Source organism: Elaeis guineensis, chromosome 13 (assembly GCF_000442705.2).
Source record: "Elaeis guineensis isolate ETL-2024a chromosome 13, EG11, whole genome shotgun sequence".
Taxonomy (NCBI): Eukaryota; Viridiplantae; Streptophyta; class Magnoliopsida; order Arecales; family Arecaceae; genus Elaeis; species Elaeis guineensis.
The window spans coordinates 49,892,208-49,913,102 of NC_026005.2; the positions used below are offsets into that span (position 1 = coordinate 49,892,208).

General features: G+C 34.9%; 1 protein-coding gene across 1 annotated transcript in view; it reads right to left on the bottom strand.

The window, feature by feature from the left end:
* The window catches only part of LOC105033120 (protein DETOXIFICATION 42), a 28,287-nt gene extending 10,903 nt beyond the window's left edge, over positions 1-17,384 (bottom strand). The window contains exon 1 of the mRNA XM_010907783.4: positions 17,224-17,384. The gene's annotated coding sequence lies outside the window, so the exon portion shown is untranslated. The remainder of the gene's footprint in view (positions 1-17,223) is intronic.
* Positions 17,385-20,895: the final 3,511 nt, after the last annotated feature.

A 20,895-nucleotide genomic window follows, 5' to 3' on the forward strand; every position in this document is an offset into this window, starting at 1 on the left:
TTAAGTAGCAGTCCTATACGACCTAAGAGGCTGAGTCCTTAAGTCTGTGGCCATAGCAGCGTGATAATGGATAGGAGTTTCCATAAGATTCATAATTGGACTCATGCTAATTAAGTCTGACATATGATGGATGCTTAAGGTTTGATAAGTTTTCATAACCTGCATCCTGTCGGGACTCTCGATAGAAGAATTCGATTATACGGTAACTACACCTAGGGGTTCATCTTTTTATTTTACTGGATTGTCACTATATGCTACTAGGCATCACTAGTGGATTGTAAAAATTTACTAGGATCATTTTCGGATCAATGATCCTTCTTGAGGTGAGTTGAAATTGTTCCAATTCATTGAAAGGAGTTTCGATGATACTGTGATAGAGATCATGGTATGTCTCACTATCAGACAGAATAGAACTTGAGGGGTCATACACAAAAAGAGCACGACCTGATCAATAGCTTGGATCATAATCAAATTATCAATTAGATTGATGGTTTGAATTAAGAAACTGCTAATTATGTAATGGTTACATATTTAGCAATTGTTAATTGTTAGCAAAGGGACTTAATTGCAAGTATTGTAATATAATTAGACTTAATTAAATAATGGATCAAATCTTAATTACTTTAAATCAGATTTAATTAAATTAGACTTGATTTAATTTAAGTTTAATTGGATTGAATTATTCAAATTGAACTTGGATATCAATCCTGATTAGATCAGGTTTGACAGTTTTTTCGAATTTGATTCGAATCGAGTCCGAATTGAATTCGAATTGAATCCAAATTGAAATTCAATCAAATTAGAAAGTCAACTCACCTTTTACTGAGCTTCTCTCTCTTATTTCACACTAAAAAGAGAGAGGGGCGTATGAAGATGTACCCCCTTTTTTCCTTGCATGCGTGAAGGGTGAAGGGCACCAATAGTTGGCGCCCCTCCTCTCTGGGTCTCTCTCTCCCTTTTTGGATTCTATTTTCTTTTTGAATTTGATACAATAGGAATAGAATCCTATCCTTATTAGGTTGGGCGTTGGGAGGTTATATTGTGTGACAAAAATAAGTAAAAAGGGTGAAGGCGTGCGGTAATAAGAGAGGTGCTCCTTCCTTGCCACAAGACCCAATCTCCACGCCTCCCTTCCTTTCCTTCTTCCTTTTAACGCCCCACTTTATCCTCAGATATGAACTAAGAAAGAGAGAGATTAGAGAGAGAGGACGAGAAGAAGAAGAGTTCTTCTTCCTCTTCTTGGCATCCTGAATAGATCCCATCAAATTTGCACAAAGGGTTCATGCTATAGATTTTTCTTCTTCGAGTTCTAGAAAAAAAAGTTTAGATCCAAGTCAAAGAGCGAGGCCAGCAAGGTGCTAGCACTCTGGTAGCCTCAGTGCTTTGATTAGACCGTCTTTATATGGATCCCAGCAACGGTCGGGAGCGTGCGCGGCTACAACAGAAACTCTGGACAACCGACGGATCCAATCTGACAAGAAGAAGGAAAAGCGTTTCAGGTCGGTGATCTAATCACTGATTCTTCTTTTCTTTTCTGATTTTGATTTCAGATCTGGAGATTTATTTCATAGCATGCGTAGAGAGATCCCTAGGTGATTGTCAGATTAGCTCTAAGCATGATTAAAATTAAAATAATTTTAATTTTATCTTTCCACTATATTTTTTTATGAGATAAAAAAATCTGCACGCTAGTCACTTAGAAATCCAACAATAGTATCAGAGCCATAGCTTTTTAACATGTATGAGATAAATTCATATTTGATTTTTCTTTAGATCTGAAAGTTAATTTCAGATTTAGATTATTTATGATTGCTTTGTTGATTTAAATCTGATTAGAAATCTGATTTCATGTATGCGATACATAGATATGATTTTTTACTTGTATATATGATATGTTAGTATAGATTAATGACCTAGTAGCCTAGTACTTTTCAAGATCCATGGTAAAGGGCATTCTGTCATAGAGGACTATGGTGGAAGGGGTGCCTGTATAAATCAAGAGAAAAAACTATGAAAAATTTATCGATTTTGAAAATTATTTTCAAAATAAGTTAACCAAAATATTAGATCTGAAATTAAGATGTTGAACGGATTTTTGAAAAGTATTTTTCAAATAGTTTTAATCATCTTTTTAGATCTAATTTTGTATATATCAGATATGTGCCATATTAGTTTTAGATCCAAAAATTATATATGTGATATATATTTCATAGTTTTTAGATCTAAAATAATCATATATGCGACGTATGACATAAGATTTAGGTCTGAAATTATTTCGAGATCATAAGCCATTAATTCATACACTTAAATATAATTTAAAAATTATTTTTAGAATCTGAATTTTAAGTTATGTATGAGGGTATGGATTGAACAATTAGGTCTAGTGATTAGACTACAATTAGGATTTTTAATTAGATCAGATTAGAATCCTTATCGATCTTGAGTAGTTGATCGAACCTAATCAATAGTTGATTAAGATTAGGTCAAAGGAGCTCAACATCGAGTTTAGTTGTAGTTGATCGTGTCGATTCATATTTTAATATAAATTGATTGACTTAAAACCTAATTTGGCTTAGTAAATCGAGCCCGAGTAGCTAGATGACCCATCAATTCTAATTGATTAATTGGTGTTTAAAGTAAGTCTCGATCGATGGTTTTTAATTGGGAGCATGCTTATCTGGCTATTTCGATGGTGTCTAAGGCAAGTATCGGCTACCCTCCTACCGATCTCACTTACCTGATCAATTTGATCGATTAAATTTTGAATAAGATTGCTTAGTCATTCGTGTTCACCCATGCCGACTAAGTTGGTGAGACATGAGATTGTGTCGACCTAAATTAGATTAATCAGATATGAGATGTGTTGAACTAAATCAGGTTAATCAGACATGAGATGTGCTGATCTAAATCAGATTAATCAGACATGAGATTGTACTGACATGAACCTGAACAGTCAGATATGAGATTGTACTGATCTGAACCAGGTTAATCAGATATGAAATATGCTGATCTAAATTAGATTAGTCAGATATCAGATGTGCTGACCTAAATCAAGTTAGTTAGACATGAGATATGTTGATCTGAATCAGATCTGTCATTTATATGAGATGCATGTGACTATATAGAAGAGACCTAAATCAAATTTCTTCGCATATATTGAGTCTAGTGGTCTTCCACCATTGTAGGAGTGCAGGTGTCCTATTGGTGTTGATTGTTCTTGATTGGTTATAGTGATTCAGTTGCATCGAAAAAATGCAACCACTCTGTTAGCATGAGATGTTGCTAGGTGAAGATGGAGTTGAGCCCGATAATCGGACATGGTGAGGGACTCAATGATGGCTTTGCTTATGCATTGAACAGTGAGTCAGACTTAACTAAGGATTGGACCAATAAATGGATACATTGAGATTTCATGACTTAGAGACCAATCGCTGCCACATGTTTGAGAAGTATTGGACAATAGTTATCCACTCATCGGTATAGCATGATCCAATAATCGAATATGGTGAGGTGCACGCATATCGGTGGGACCACAGTACCCACTAAGAACCCTAATCACGTAAGGGTTTTCATATCTCTATGGAGGAGTGTGAGAGACTCGTGAGAATAGTAGGAGTCTAATTTGTTTCTTAAAATCTTTAGAATAAATAATAATTAAATATAAATATCTATTAGAATCTTCTTCTTTTTTCAATTCATAACTCAGCTGTAAACCCTTTAGTCTGAATTATAGGGTTTAATCGATTAATCGGGATGAACTACAAAAGACTGACTTAGGAACTTCAGAATAGTTCTGAACTTAAAAAAGATTAGGGTATATTTTAGATCAAGATTCTCCTGTATTGCCAAAACGTCCAACTGCTGGAAGATTCAGTGCTTGATAAATGGACGGATGATGATAATTAGGTTAGGTGCTATATCTTGGCCTCAAGGCTCAGTAGGAGAACATCAAGATTTTAGGGCTATGATAACTTATCTGTAAAAGTTGTATAGTGAGCAGAGCCAGACTGTGCTTGGACAGTCCATTCATGATCATTGTTTGTTAATGATTAAGGACCTGAAAGAGCTTGAGAAACTCGAGATGAACATGCATGAGAAGTTACAAGTGCATTTGATGCAACAATTCCTTAATAGTTCATTTGGTTAGTTTATTATAAACTACCATATGAACAAGATTGATAGCACATTACAGAAATTACTAAAGATGTTGGTGATTACTTAGGAGACCTTAAAAAGTTTAAGGAGCTTTGTTCTTACCGTAGAATGGCATCTGGTTCCAAGAGAGTCTATTGGAATAAGAGGTATACGGAAGAATGAGCCAAAGAAGGATTTTTTCAAGGAGAAGGCATTAGGCAAGGAAAAATATTTCTACTGCAGTACTAACGGTCACTCGAAGAGGAATTATCTTTTTACCTAGACAGCCTAAAGAAAAGGATGACACACCTTGTGAAGGTATATTGATGTATTCGAGCAAATAGAAGTGCCATAGGATCTGAGAGATCTAGATATGAGATAAACCATAAGTATAGGTGGTACTTAATGTTAGGTCATTTTGAAAAGAACAGGATATACAAACTGAAAAATGGATCGTTTCCTAGGCTCAGTGAATTTTTGAGTCATACCCAATTTGTGGGTCATACCTTCAAGAAAAAATGATCAAACTATTCTTTGTGGTATATAGGGAGAGAACCACTAACATATTTACCCTGAAACATACTGATGTGTGTGGCTCATTTGATGTGCAGGCCAGAGATGATAATTTCTACTCCATTACTTTTATCAATGATTATTCACGGTATGAGATACAAATATGAAGTCTTTAAAAAGTTTAAAAAATTCAGACATGAAGTAGAAAATAAATTTAAAAATTTTTTAAGATTCTTCGATTGAATCGAGGAGGTAAATATCTTAGTAAAAATTTCAAAATTATCTCATGTGCATGACATAATCTCACATTGAACTCCTCCAGGTATTAATTGGGTATGGATAAAGGAGGAATTGGACCCTATTAGATATGGTTCAGTCCATGATGATGTTCACTCACTCACTAATCCTTATTTCTGTAGGGACATACTTTAATCTATTGAATAGAGTTCTCTCTAAATCCATTCCTACTATACTATATGAGATGTAGCATGATAAGAAATCAAATCTTGATTATTTCAAGATTTAAGGTTGTCAGCCCATGTCAAAAGACAATAGGCAGACAAGTTAGAGGTTTGATCTATAAAAGCTCACTTTATAAGGTATCCTAAAGAGTTATTAGGATATTAATTATACTTTTCAGTGATCATAATATGATTGTGATCTGTCATACCACGTTCTTAAAAAATAGTTTATCCAAGATGGTGACAGTGGGAGAAAATTGAGCTCAAAGAGAAAGTCTCTACAGAGCAACGAGCTGAAGATCTGGCTGAACCTATTCAATATGAGTCAGTTAGTGTAGGACCTCTTTTACCTCATAGATCGAGTAGAATTTTTCATTCTCTTGAAAGATACTTAAGGTATTCTAACAAAGGAAGTAGAAAAAATTTTTCTCATGAAAAATAGAGAACATGGAGATGATTCCAAAACCTACAATGAGATGATGTTAGACATCGATTTTGAAAAATGGATGGAAGCAATAAAGTCAAAGGTTGACTTGATGCATTTCATCTAAGTCTGATCTTAGTAGATCTACCAAAAAGATATAGTACCTATTGGATGCTTAAGGATCTACAAAAAGAAGATAGGTTTGGATGAATAAGTAGTAGAGATCTATAAGCGAGGCTTACGATAAAAAATTATAGTCAATATGAAAGTATTGACTATCAGGATATTTTTTGCTTGTAGCCATGCGAAAAATCTATCAGGGCACTACTTGATTTTACGGCATATGTAATTATGAATCTGATCATGGATATAAAAATTATCTTTTTGAATGGATATCTTGAGGAAGATATCTATATGGGATAGCCTTTTGGATTTCACTTTCAGCGATAGAAATCATAAGATAAGTAAGCTGCAATAGGCTGAAATAAGTATCTCAGAGTTGGAATATTCGATGTAGTCAAATTGTTTGATTTCATTAGGAATGAGAAGAGCCATGTGTTTATAAGAGGGTCAATGGGAGGATGACATTCTCCTGATAGGGAAAGATGTTCCCATGATGACTTCGATTAAAATACGATTGTCTAAAGAATTCTCTATACAAAATCTTGAGAAGCATTTTATATCTTTGAAACAAAGATTTGTAGAGACAAATCTGAAAGGATGCTAGGCCTTTCACAAAAAGAATACATAAAAGAGGTGCTGAAGAGGTTCAAAATAAAAATTTCAGAAAAAAAAAGAGATTTTTATCTCTTTGGCAAGGCATGTATCTCTCCAAGAAGATGTGTCCAAACACATCTGAAGAGATTTAGCTTATGAGCTGGATTCCTTATACTTAGGCTATAGGGAGTCTAATGAATGCTATACTATATACTCGATTTGATATAATTTTGTTATGAGTGTCACGAGCAGATATCAGTCAAATCTAGGTGTACACCACTTGATAGCTGCGAAGAACATCCTTAAGTACTTGAGAAGTACTAAAGATTTATTTTTGATTTTTGGAGGAGGGTTTGAGTTATGGAGTTTAAGAATATACAGACTCATATTTTGCATCTGACATTGATGGTAGAGACTCTACATCAGAATGTGTGCAATAAAAAAATTGATAGATTGGAAGAGTTTTAAATAACCAATTATTACAGGTCCTATGGAAGCTGAGTTAGACACGATTTTCAAAGGTGCTAGGTAAGGTCTTTTAGTTCAAATAACTTTATTGTAATTTGATGTCATGAGGTGTCATCATAGTAACAATATCGACACCATAGCCCTTAGCTAATGGAGCTTAGGTCTCACCAGAATATCAAACACATGGAAAGATGACTTCAGATAATACGTGATTATCTTGATATGGAAGATGTCAAGGTGAAAAGAGTAGATCCTATGGATAATGCGGTAGATCCACTGACTAAGCCATTTAGCGAACTAAAGACTGAAGTCCATCTTGAGAAGATGGGACTTAAATTTTGTGGGAAATTGGCTTTTGGTCAAGTGAAAGATTGTTGGATGTATGATCTAGAAAGTCAATTATTGGCTGACATATTGTATTAATTTCAGGATATATTTTTATATGATTTATTAAAATTAATAAAATAGATAATTATGTTCATTCTAGAATAATGTGTCTTAAAATCATCCTAGGAGTTAATGGTCAATGACATATATTCTCAAAAGTTGAAAATTTGAGATATGTATTGTTATAGATTAACTTTTAAATTACTCCCAATCATTGAATCATCATGAGGATGGTGATTGATCTATCAAGATCAGTGCACGGATCACTTTTCTTTAGATAGATGAGTCTTGAGTCTGTAGTGTGGGGATACTAGAGTGAGAGTGCAGGTGGTTATTAGAGAACAATAGTACTGTGCATGACCAACAACGAGAAGTCACTTGAAAGTCTACTCATCCGTCAGTAACTATCTCGATGGTATAATTGTGTGAGTAGTTCTTCGACCTGCGGTACTTCGACTGCTCACAATGGGATTGCTATAGTTTGACAACACATATATATGGTCCCTAGTCATTCAGAGTCTTGCGGCATTCGTTGGCTGTAGTAGGTTCGCTGTTGGAGTAGGTGTGCACTTATAGAGAATCTATCGGTCTTAGTAGTTGAGGAGTAGTCCTATGTGGCCAAGAGGCTGAGTCCTTAGTCTGTGGCTACAAAGCGTGATAATGGAAAGAAATTTTCACATGATTCACGATTGGACTCAAGCTAATTAAGTTTTACATATGACGAATGCTTAAGGTTTGACAAGTTTTTATGATCTACATCCTATCGAGACTCAATAAAAGAACTCAATCACATGGTGACTACACCTAGGGGTTCATCTTTTTATTCTACTAGGTTGCCACTATATGCTGCTAGGCATCACTGGTGGATTGTGAGAAATCACTAGAATCATTTTTGGATCAACGATCCTTGTTGAGATGAGTTGGAATTGTTTCAGCCCATCGAAAGAAGTTTCGATGATACTGTGATGGAGATCATAGCATGTCTTATTATCAGACAGAATAGAATATGAGGGGTCACACACAAAAGGAGCATGACCTAATCAAGAGCTTGGATTATAATTAAACAATTAATTGGATTGATAATTTGAATTAAGAAACTACTAATTATATAAGGATTATATATTTAATAACTGCTAATTGTTAGCAAAGAGATTTAATTGTAAGTGTTGCAATAATTGGGCTTAATTAAATAATGGATCAAATTTTAATTAATTTAAATTAGATTTAATTAAATTAGACTTGATTTATTTTAAGTTTAATTGAATTTAATTATCTAAGTTAGACTTAGATTTCAATTCTGATTAGATTAAATTTGACAGATTTTTCGAATTTGATTCGAATCGAGCTCAAATTGGATTCGAATTGAATCTAAATTGAAATTCAATCAAATTAGGAAACCAACCCACATTTTATTAGGCTTCTCTCTCCTATTTCATGCCAGAAAGAGGGAGGGGAGTGTAAAGATAGGCCCTTTTTTTTCCTTGCAAGCGTGAAGGGTGAAGGGGCGGCGCCCCTCCTCTCTGGATCTCTCTCTTCCTTTTTGGATTCTATTTTCATTTTGAATTTGATACAAATTAGGAATAGAATCTTATCCTTATCAGGTTGGGCATTTGGAGGTTGTATTATGTGACAAAAATAAGAAAAAAGGGTAAAGTTGTGCGGTAATAAGAGAGGCGCTCCTTCCTTGCCGCAAGACCCAATCTCCATGCCTCCCTTCCTTTCCTTGTTCCTTTTAACACCCCACTTTATCCTCAGATCTGATCTTAGAAAGAGAGAGACTAGAGAGAGGAAGAAAAGAAGAAGAGTTCTTCTTTCTCTTCTTGGCATCCTAAATAGATCCTGTCAAATCTGTGTGAAGGGTTCGTGCTGTAGATTTTTCTTCTTCGAGTTTTAGAAGAAGAAGTTCAGATCCAAATCAAGAAGCGAGGCCTGTAAGGTGCTAGCACTCCGGTGGCCTTGGTGCTTCGATCAGACCGTCTTCGTGTGGATACCAGCATAGGCCGGATGCATGCACGGCTACAACAAAAACTCTGGGCATCCGACGGATCCAATCCGACAAGAAGGAAAAGTGTTTCAAGTAGGTGATTTGATCACCGGTTCTTCTTTTTTCTTCTGATTTTGATTTCAGATCTAGAGATTTATTTCATAAAATGCTTAAAGAGATCCCTAGGTGATTGTCGGATTAGATCCAAGAATGATTAAAATTAAAATAGTTTTAATTTTATCTTTTCATTGTATATTTCATGAGATGAAAAAATCTGCATATTAATCATCTAGAAATCCAACAGACTTAACCATAAGTTTATACACTATAGGTTGATGAAAGGCGCATCAGAGCTCCCAAAAGTTGTGCTTATTTGAGTTGGCAGACTATTTGGCTCCAAGTTACTTGTTACTCTAGTAGGAAGTAATGGACAGAGCTCAGCTCATTCTTAAATTGAATTAACTTGAGTGAGTCTATTATCAAGCCAAGCTTTAGCTGTTCATATATTCTGCCAGTATTTGGATATGCCTATTGTTAAAGATAAATTATAATTGTATAAATTGCATATCATGAATTAATGCATCACCTAGTTTTGACTGATCTTTTCTGCAAAACCAAGATACGACATGACTTTAATTTCCTCCGGGAAGACAAGATGCAATGAAAATGGACAATTTTGATGTTATCTAGAAAGAATCTAGTAAGTTTTCTACTAATAAAAGATGTAAAAATGATCAAAAAGAATTCAACAAATATTTGGTTACACTTGTAGAATGGATTAATGACCACAAAAATCTTATATGATTTAATTGATCTATTCCCTTAAGAACTTATTTGGTTGACGAAAAGTGGAGGAAGAAGAAGCACTTTCTGGGAAGTGGAGAAAGAGCCTCTTATTTGGTTGAAGTTTTGAGAGGAGAAAGAGTTGAAAAAGTACTTCTCATGGGAAGTCACTTTTTATATTTTATGGAAAGTAGAAACCCATAGGGGAGGTGGGTTTTGACACTTCCAATGACATGAAAAGTGGTGATATTTTTTTTTCCTAAAATATCTTTTTAAGATTCATAGCTAAAATTTAGTAAAATATCAATGGATAATTAAGATGAAATACTAAATAGTAATATAATATTATATTAATATTATCATAATATTTATATAAATATAATATTAATATTTATTATATTTTAATATTATTTTAATATTTATATTAATATAATATTTATATTAATATTAATATAATATTTATATTAATATAATATAATATTTATATCTATATTAATAAATTTATTATATTAAAATATTCATATTATATTAATATAATATTAATATATTAGTATTATATTAACACCATAAATTATTATGGTCTAATGTTATATTATAATATATTAATATTATATTTATATTAATATAAATATAATATTAATATTTATATAAAATTTATGAGTAAAAATGTATGGTTTTATATCTACCAAGGGTATAATAGGTATTTTATATAGTTTTTTCAAAAAAATAGGTGCTCATCTAAATATAAGATATTTTATAATAAATCACCTTTCCATGATCAACTAAACATAATAAAATCTTATTCCCAGGAAGTAACTTCCTGAGAAGTAAACGAGTCCTAAGTTTAATTCATTTTCAATTTGAAATGTTCTTACCATTTAAATTCAATTGCTTCTACGACATAAATGATGCCTAAATTTCATAGAAATAGAAATTTCATAAATCACCTAACTGTGAGAATTTCTTATAATGGAGTTTATTGAGGGTTCAAAGGGAAAGGGCCCAGCCGAAATAGAGCAAAACAGGGTTTACCCTTTTCATAAATTTTCCGATGAGCTCGATGGTCGGTGAGGGTGCACCATACCGTGGAAAGGCGGGGAAGGAAGAGGGGAAAGAGGAGAAGGGCTTACCTCCAACTCCGGTGAGGTCTCCGACGAGTATTTGAGTTGAACACGATGAGAATGTCTGCGGCTTCAATGGAAAAATTTGAGAAAAATAAAAGGAGAAATCCGGTGCTCGTCGTGGTTAGCCATGGATAAGGGAAGGAGGATTTTATAGAGGTGATTTCCTGTCTCTAATCGGATTCTATCGATTCAATTTTATTAGAGTCGGAGAGGAAGAGAACTCCGGTTAAGAGTCTTTCTCCCCCCCCCTCATTTATAGATAATTATTGATTTTTTTATGCTGATTAATTATTGGCTTTCCAATGATGTTCGGGATCATAAATTTTCGACCATTACCATCCTTTACACGTGAGATCTCAAAAATGACTTGAATGGAAGTGTCTACAGAGGATGAATATGATACAATCAAGCATTGCTTTAGTGCTCTAAATACATTCCTAAATTATTATCTTTTACAATATTGGGTAATAGAAAAATATGACCAAGAGAGGCATACTTGGTATGAAGAAATTGCATGTTATGCATATTATATACGGACTAAGATAATCAAGAAACATTATATGAGGTTCTTGTATCCCCAATTTGTAATTATCAAAGCTCCAAAGTTTTGGCTAAAGTAGATTATATGTTTCATTCATTTGTGATTTCTAATTTCATGCACCAAATAAGGTGCTTGTGATTGGGTTGGATCAATCTTTTATTCAATAACCATTACACCTAGAATAACTCTAGACGAATGATAAAGAAGAATTAGTTTGAAAAAAATGGATGTAAAGCTATCTAAATTAAATACATAGGAAATCACCTTTCAAAACTTGAATCCAGAACCTTTTGGAAAAGTGACAATTACCATGTTCTTGACTAATCTACCGTTGGATTTCATGTGCTTGTTGATCCAAATCAAGTTACTCCTTACCCCTACATAGATCTATACATGGACTCGCTCTTTTCTTGCTTTCTTTCTCAAGTTCTTTTATTTTCTAGAGCTCCACCTCTCTCAAGTGGAGGGTGATGCCAAACCAGGGCTGATTGACTCCAATCCTGATCTCTAACAATCGCTATAGTCCAGTTTAACATTGGACTATACAAGCAGCTCAAAGACGACAACTCCGTACACCTAATCAAGATCTAGACTCTAAAGTACACTAAGATAATACTAACTCTCAGGTAATGTAAACAAAAAACTAACTCTCTAGTTTTTTTAACTGCTGAGTCCCTCTTAGCTCCCTCTCTTATCTCATCCTCTGTAAATTCTCCATTTATCAATACAAGTTCTGGCGGCAGTCCCTGCCTCCTTTTCCATCAAAAAAAAAAAAAGTACACCAAGATAATAAGAAGTGATAAACTTTCTTTGCAAGAAAACAAGGAGAGATTAGTATACTCACCTGCGACAATGTTGGCAGCTATCTTTCACAAAATTCGAGCTATCTACCATTGGATTTTATGAGCTTGTAGATCCAAATCATGTCACCGTTACACTTACATAGATCTATAATTGCAACTCTCTCTCTCTCTCTCTCTCACTCACTCTCTCTCTCTCTTCTTTTTTTTTTTTAAAAAAAAAAATTGATATAGATGCCACCACCATTGATTTAATGCTCCACCTCTTCCAAGTGGAGGAGGATGCCAACTAGCTAAACATAGGCTGGTTGACAACAATCCTATTCTCTTTTTTACAATTGATATTTGCCCAATTAGCCATTGAAGTTCACAAGCATCTCAGAGACAGTTCATACACCAAACCAACATCTAAATACTAGACTACATGAAGACAACAAGGAGAAGTTCTCCCTTAGGAGAAAGACAGGCAATAAAAGGAAACAAAGAAAAAAAAGACGAGGGAAAGAAAATTGCCTTGGCTGCGACAAGGTAGACAACTAGATATCCAAAGCCAGCCAAATTTCCTTTCAGTCCTTCCTGCACGTTTGGTCTGGCTGGCCTTTCAGACCAGTCCATTTATAAGGGCTAAAGTTTCGGCCAGCTCTCCCCAAACGCAGACGTTACGTACGTCGACCTCACGCGCGCCCTCACTATACACGCGGGCTGCCGCGACCCTCCACGTGCCGCCTCTCCCATGCACCCAGTTGTGGCAACGTGGACGCGCGAATTCATGCATGCGAGCGAGGATTTTTTGGCGCAGTACACGGGAGAGTGCATGCATGGTTGGTTGCAAGCTGAGGAGGGGGTGCTTACCTGCTCCCTTATAGCATATGGGCCAGAGAGGAAGGGTAGGTTTTCAAATCCTTTTCGGCGTAGTGGTGTTAGTTTGAGGCTTTAGATTACCGAAATTTGTAGTCTCTTTCATGTTGTCTGCTTGTTAGTTTGGTTGATACCTAGGGGAACTGGGATCTGGGAGGTGACAACCTACCAGACTTTATTCTAGGATGTTTGAATTGAGGGAAACTTGGACATAACCTAGCTGGACCAATCCCTTGTCATCTTCATGTTAGCTCAAGTCCATTATATATTAGCTAGTCTGGATCCATGGTGATCAGAGTAACCATCATTGTCTTCCTTTCCTTTCTTAATTTGCGCTCACAAATATTATCGTTTGCTTTCCTATCATGTATGGTTAACAGGATTTTCATGACTCAAGATCTGACTCTTGTATACCTGCATTTCTCGCATGTTTTCCTTTCCTTTTTTTCCCCTAGTGTTGTGATCGTCCGCATCATGGCATCATTCTTTTATATTCTTGTGAAACTTTACCTAGAGTTAGTTGACAGTGATGAGAGCTAGCAAAATAAATCCTCGGTACGTAGGTTGCAATTTGATTTCCACAGAAGGGTACGATGTATCTGTTCTACATATCTCGGTTCTGAGACACATTCCTTGCACCTTCCAAGCCCAGGTCCTAGGCATTAATTTGTTCCGACAGACCAACTTGTTTTGGCAAGCCTTGTACCAATTCTAAATTAAGCTCCCAGCTCGTAATTGTTCCAACTCCATATTAACATAAAACCAGATGCACGCAGCAAGCGCTCCACTTTTATGACTACTTGACTCAGGCCAAACCCTCTCTAACCAATTAATATTTAAGATTTACTTGATCACTAATATACACCGACCAAAGACAGTGGCCACGTAGCCTTAAACATTTGTCATATATATTACCAACATCCGGTTCTTGCACCTTGAGATTGTGTCCTGTGAAGTGCAAGGTGTGCCTCAAAGTGGACCTTCCACCTTATTGCTCATGCGATTTGTTTCAACGACTACTTATGTCAGCAAAAGTCTCTCTTGAGAGAGACTTCGGACACTATTCCTATGCAATGCTTGCAAGTTTTTATTAACTTTAGGTTTAAAGCTCACACAATTAGTATTTCAATTCTAAAAGTATCGTTGACTTTGTATGCAAATTTCCTCGTTATGTGCTAATGACTTGGAGCCTGTATAACTACATGATGCGTATATTTTCCCTTGAGATGTAATATTGGACTTTGTGTACCTTTTTCCATTTGGAGGAAGTCTTGGGGTTTAATCCCCTTGAGATGCCTTGAAACTTCAATACTGATCATTGCGATTAATTTCATGGTTAAAGTAGCATCTTTGATATGCAACTTTGATACACACATGTTACGGAGGTTCTTTTGAACTAATGGAGTGAGGTTCCTGTGTACGATTTCTAGCTAGCTGTTCTATAATAATTTCATGGTTAAAGTGGCTATATACTATGTTATATCCCTTAGAATAAAAGGTGTTGAGGAATTACAGTCTTACATCAGATAGGGTTGAACTTCTAACGTGCGTGGTCCCATGTCAATGCTTACTATGAACCCCCTTCCAAATATTTATCACTAAATGCTCTAATTAATTAGATTCATTTTTTTTTGTAATGTTATTACTAAAGCGGACTAGTGATCCAATCCCTAAATAAAAACCTGCCAGCCCACTCGAATCTCCATGGGATGGCTCTCGTTCTCCATCTATTGAACCAAGAAAGGGTTGATGCGAGTCCACCATCGTTTTCAAGTATAGTGGGAGACGGACAGCCACATATGTGGGCCACACACATGCATGGTATGGCGTGCTCTAAGATACTTAATTAGCAAAATATAATAAATCCATCCTATCTGCCGACTTGTGATTAACAAAATCATAAAAACTAGTGAACGTTTGCTCAGCTGGTCCACTTCATAAGATAAAACAAACCCATGCACGCGCGGTTCAAAGCTGGCCCAGCTAGCTAGAATCCGAGGGAATATATGTGCATATTTATGTCCAAGAAAGTCATGAAGTATCTGAACTTGATTTCTAGTAACTTGAGTTTTGAGAACTTGGTTCTAAGAATTTAAGTTCTGCTATGATTGCTTTGGATGAAGATGTGCAGGACCTAAGAGTTTTAGGTATTAAAAATTTCATTAATTATTATTATTATTATTAATAAGGAATTTTTGTGTGTATATCTTTATGAACATCTAAAATTATGTAAATATCATCTCATATTTACTATTTACATATATACTTTTATAAATATTTGAAACTATATATATCCTCATAAATTTCCTAATTACATGTGTATCCTTCTTATTATTTGTTTTTGCATGTATGCCTTTAACTCAATAAAGATGGGCATACAAAAAAAAATAATCTATAAGGATAGAGATACAAATTATAAATTTGTGAACATGTATATAAAAATATAATTTGTAAGGGTTCATAAAAACAACAAATTGAAAGGGTATACATGTATTTTAAGATATTCATAATGTTATGCATGTAAAAACAATAATTTATGAGGATAAACATGTAAATAATAAATTTGAGAAGGTATATAAGTAATTTCAGATATTTTCGTCTAATCTTATATACTTAAATGATCCATTCATCGCAGTAGAGAAGGTAATTAGAGGGCTCAGAAGTAGAACTTAATGCCATGCCGATCACATGGAACTTGACTGTGGAGCCGCCTAGCTAAAGTCAAGTTCGAAGTTTGTTTTTGCTGAAGGAGACCATACTCGGTTGTTCACTTCAGTCTGATTTACATGGAAACAAGTGCTTAATTAGAAGTAACCATTTCTAGTCACAGTGCACTTGAGACTGTTCACTTGCATGGAAACAAAATATACCCTGCACATAACACAACGATCACCGCAACTGCTTCTACTTGTATTAGCTTTAGTGAGATATAGAAGTATAGATGTGCATGTGTAGCTCTAAAACTTATTACATGGCTTGATGCATTATTAATTAGTTTAAATAGTTTACTAACGTCTATACTCATTAGGCAAGAAAATATCTAGCAATATCAAAGTGCCACTTGGTGCTGCTCTGTTTCTATTTCAGTTCCCATTATGTTATTCCCCTTAGGATGACTTTGTAGTAAAACAAGATAGAGATGAATAATATAGATGGCAATTTACCAAAAAAAAAAAAAATATAGGTGGAAGGTGAAAAAGTGGGATTGCATGTTCAAGGATAGTAAAGTAAGGAGCCATGCAGTGTTAAGTCAGAAGAATACTCTAAATTCATGGATAGTAAAGAGCCATGTAGTGTTAATACTCAAAAAAATTATTCAACTCTCTCCCACCGTTCATAATGCAATAGCGCAATTCTGGACGCAAACACAAAGGGAGCTATGAGAATACAACCCCGGGGCTACAATTGGATCAGATAACAGCATATTTATATTCACATTTATTTTATTTAATTAATATAAATATGAATATGAATATTAATTGAATGCAAAAATTTATATTCATATTAATTTTAAATGAATATGGATACAAATCATATACTTGAAGTATAAATATAAATATCAATATGAGTCACATAATTAAAGTTTATGACCATAAAATCAATGATATAACTAAATGAATGATAAATCATATTAACAATATACTAAAATGAATATATATTTCGCTTAAACATTTATAAGTGCTATATAAAATTAAATAGAAGTACCAATAGAATCGAATATTCAGATACAGATGGGACAATCATTTATTCATATCCATAATGATTTTTTTTTAGTGGACATGGATAGAAATATGAATATTTGTTAGATGTTCTAATTTTTATTTAATATCTAGATAAATTTAGATATAAAAACAGATCTAGATGGATACTGTCGAGTCCCCGTTCATCTCTATACAACATATAGTTTGAGTGATTCTTCCGGTCAATTTTTGAGTCCAAAGGCATCTTTGTTAGACAAAAGAAAACAATACATAGGAAGAAGCGAATGATCGAGTAGCAGGAGCAAAGTGTTGGTTGCAGCCTACGTACCTTGTAGATGCGTCAAGATCCTCTCAGTAGTATCCTCTAGCTTCGACAATCTTCTCTCTCTCTCTAGCTCCTCACGATAGTGATTACGACTGAAGGAAGCGCTCACCAACCATCTCTTAGACACTCCATGCATGCCACCACCCTCCGGCCCTCTTCCTTTTAAAGGGCCAAAGCAGTCCAGTACTGGTCCTCTTTTTGTTAGCATGGCTGGTCCGCGGAGGATTTGCAACACACAAATATCTTAGCTGTCCCCCCTCCATGGATTGTTTGTGGGTGCAAAATATCTTAGCTGTCCCCCTCCTTGGTTTGCTTGTGGGTGCCGCTTTGCTATATACCCTGACCTAAAAACATTTCCTTGCCGTTGGATGACGTGTCATGCTACGATTAGCTTTTAAGATGGTCTCTTCAAAGGCTCATCAATGATTTGGTGGGAGGTGATGAGGAGGAAGCTAGGCTTGTCCATTTCGTGCGTAAGTGGAGATAAGCAATAAAAAGCTAAGAGAAAGAATAAGGTCCGGCTCCTTATCACTCTCCCTACCCGATCTTTCCACTATAGGAGCACTAAGCCACTAGGTTCTCTGTCGTTCTCTCCTTCTTTAATCCAAGTTGTGTGAGTATTAGGTTATGCATGTGGATATGGAGGAAAGACACGGAAGTGCGTTGTAAAAGGACGCACTCTTCTCAAATGAGACGCTGTTTGAATAATAACTGAGAAGCAATTTTATAGAGCCCAGCCATGGTACCCCCGACCTAGATCCATACCAAGGAGATTGGTGCAATTCATATGAAGCACCAATCCTAGCATGACATGCTGCGATGGATTTTCTTTTGGTTCTAGGTCTGCGCTTTGAAGAATTTCTCATGGATGAGGGGTCAGTTGGCCACTAATATACAAATGGAGGAGAGTAGGTGAGCTCAGCCACCACCTCTCCATGCGCTCTATTTCCAGTGGGTGCTAGGTCTTGGTTGGAAGGCCATGTTGTTATTAATATTATTTTTATGGAGATTTGTACAGGTGTGTGTTTAATTCCATATCAATTATGCACTGGCTAAATTTTTGGTATTTATACAAGATCAAGAAATTCAAATAATATATCTTCTAGCTAGTATTTTTGGGAGAGGTGCTGGGTTGTGACCGTTAAAATATTTGTAGAAGCAAAGGAAAACAAGAGAAAAAGAGAGTCCCTATTTCATTATACATCTCAAAGGTTATATATATTAGTGTATAAGCTCTATATAAGGGATTAAGAGAGAAAGAGAGAGACTCTATTCCATTACATTTGATATATCTCAAAGGTTATATATATTAGTGTATAAACTTCATATAAGGGGTTAAATATATTAGCATATCGACTTTGTACTAGAAAAATAATATAGGCTGATAGGATTATACTAAAAAAGACAAGTATTATGGTTTGATATGAGTTATCATGTGATTTTTTAAAATCTTATGATCGTCTAAAATCATGTTAACCTCCCTCTCCCCTCAAACTCAAGATGGTACCTTCGATGCCAACTTAAGTTTGAAAACCAAATCATGAATGTATTAAGAAGCTAATGTAGTAGACCAGAAGCTAGAGTAGCTACTTAGAAGCTGATATGACAGACTAGGAGTTAACATGACATATTAGAAGCTGATATGATGGTACTGATAGATTAGGAGTTGACGTGGTCGCTCAAGAGCTGACATAGCAGCTCAAAAACTGATGTGGCAGATGAGGAGATAACTTAGCAGCCCAAAACTTGATATGATAGACTGATGTATCATGTTGATGTGATAATATAGAATTTGATATGGCAAATAGGAGTTAAAATAACATCTTAAAATTGATCTGATAGATCAAGAGATTGACACAGCAAGCAAACTGATATATTTAGCAAGAAAATTAATGTGACTGACTAATATACAGACTAGTATGGCTGTCAATATATTTAACATATATAATAGGCTGACATATCTACTAACATATTTGAGAACTGGAGTGTTGTCTTATTAATGGCTGACATGACTCTTGCATTGTGATGATATGGCAAAATGGCTGATGTGGCATGCTTGGCGGTTAGACACATGATAATATAGTAGGGTGTCATATCTTGTTTATGCTGATGTGGTAGAGTAATGTATTATTTATTGTGGCTACATTAGATGACATGGCAGAGAGACAATATATAGAAAGTAGTAGTTGCAGTGAGGACGCTCAGAGAGAAGACAGCCAAAGGTCAATATAGTCCTTATAGATTGAGATATTGTGAAAGAGGATCAAGTGACCTTGAATTGAATAGTGAAGGAGCCAAAAGTAGAAAATGAAACTAGAGATGGAGAGGAAGGGGTTGCATGATGGTGAGGAGAGATCATAGTAGATTTGAAGTTGAGAAGAAACATAATGGAGAGGAGCTATGGATCCATCAGAAAATAAAGGATCTATGGATGTTAAGCTACTAGAAAATAGAGGATCTGTATATCTACTACAGAACATGAGATCTTTGGATGTTGATTCATTAAGAAACAGAGGATTTATAAGAAAACAGAGAATCTATGAATCCATTAGAAAACATAGGATCTTTGGTTATTGATTTATCAGGAAACAAAAATTGATAGGTTGGCAGTGAGGGTTTTCATGGCTTCTAGATATACAACAAAGGTGGAAGAGATGGTGACATTATATTAGATGATTGCTAGCTTCAATATTATGTTAAAATATTTATAGATGAACAAAAAAATAAGTCAGAGAGAGAAAAATAATTTTATATTTCTATTCTATTCTATTCAATATATCTCAAAAATTATATATACTCATGTATAGACTCTATATAAGCAAATAATACTGACTGATACAAAATTATGCCAACAAAAGAAAATATTATGAGCCGATATAGGTTGTCTTATGATCTCTAAAATCATGTGATTTTTTTAAAACTAAATAATTCCTAAAATTATATGATTTTCTTAAAATTATATGATCACCTAAAATCATGCTAACAATAATAGTAATGAATAGTATTGGTGCATATTATCCGATTTCATTAACATCTAGACACTTAACAGCATATATTGAGTTAATGGCACTCTTAGATTACATCGGCTTATGACCGATCTGCATCTTCAGTGCTATTTGTTAAATCGGCTTAATCCAGAACTACTAGTAAGTGGAATGCTCATCTCAGTTTATGTTCGATCTACTTCTCCTTACTTCGGTTATTGTCTGACATAATTATTAACACCAAAAGCATGACATCTAGATCAGATAGTTACTGATATCGGCTATTTCTATTTCACATCGATTTATTATCGACGTGCCATCAGAAAATACAGACGATTATCCGATAATTGCCATCTAGCTCAGCAGTAACTATCTTTCAACTATATTCTAGCTCATCGCCATATAAGCAGCTGCCCCACGATCTCTGCACAGCTGGCCATTCTGTTATAATAGAGCTCTAACGGTCTAACAGCCTAACCGATCTCTAACGATCTAGTAACCTAACCGATCTCTAACGATCTAACAGATCTCTAATGGCTTAACAATTTTTTTTTAAGGTATAAACTAGCTTTCTTTATATAAAAGGTGACAGGATGCTCTCCCGGAGATAAGTTTGAATTCACAAAGATAAAACTCTGCTAAATTTTTCACTAAAAAATCAAAGTTTTTTTCACTTCTCTCTACTCTCAAA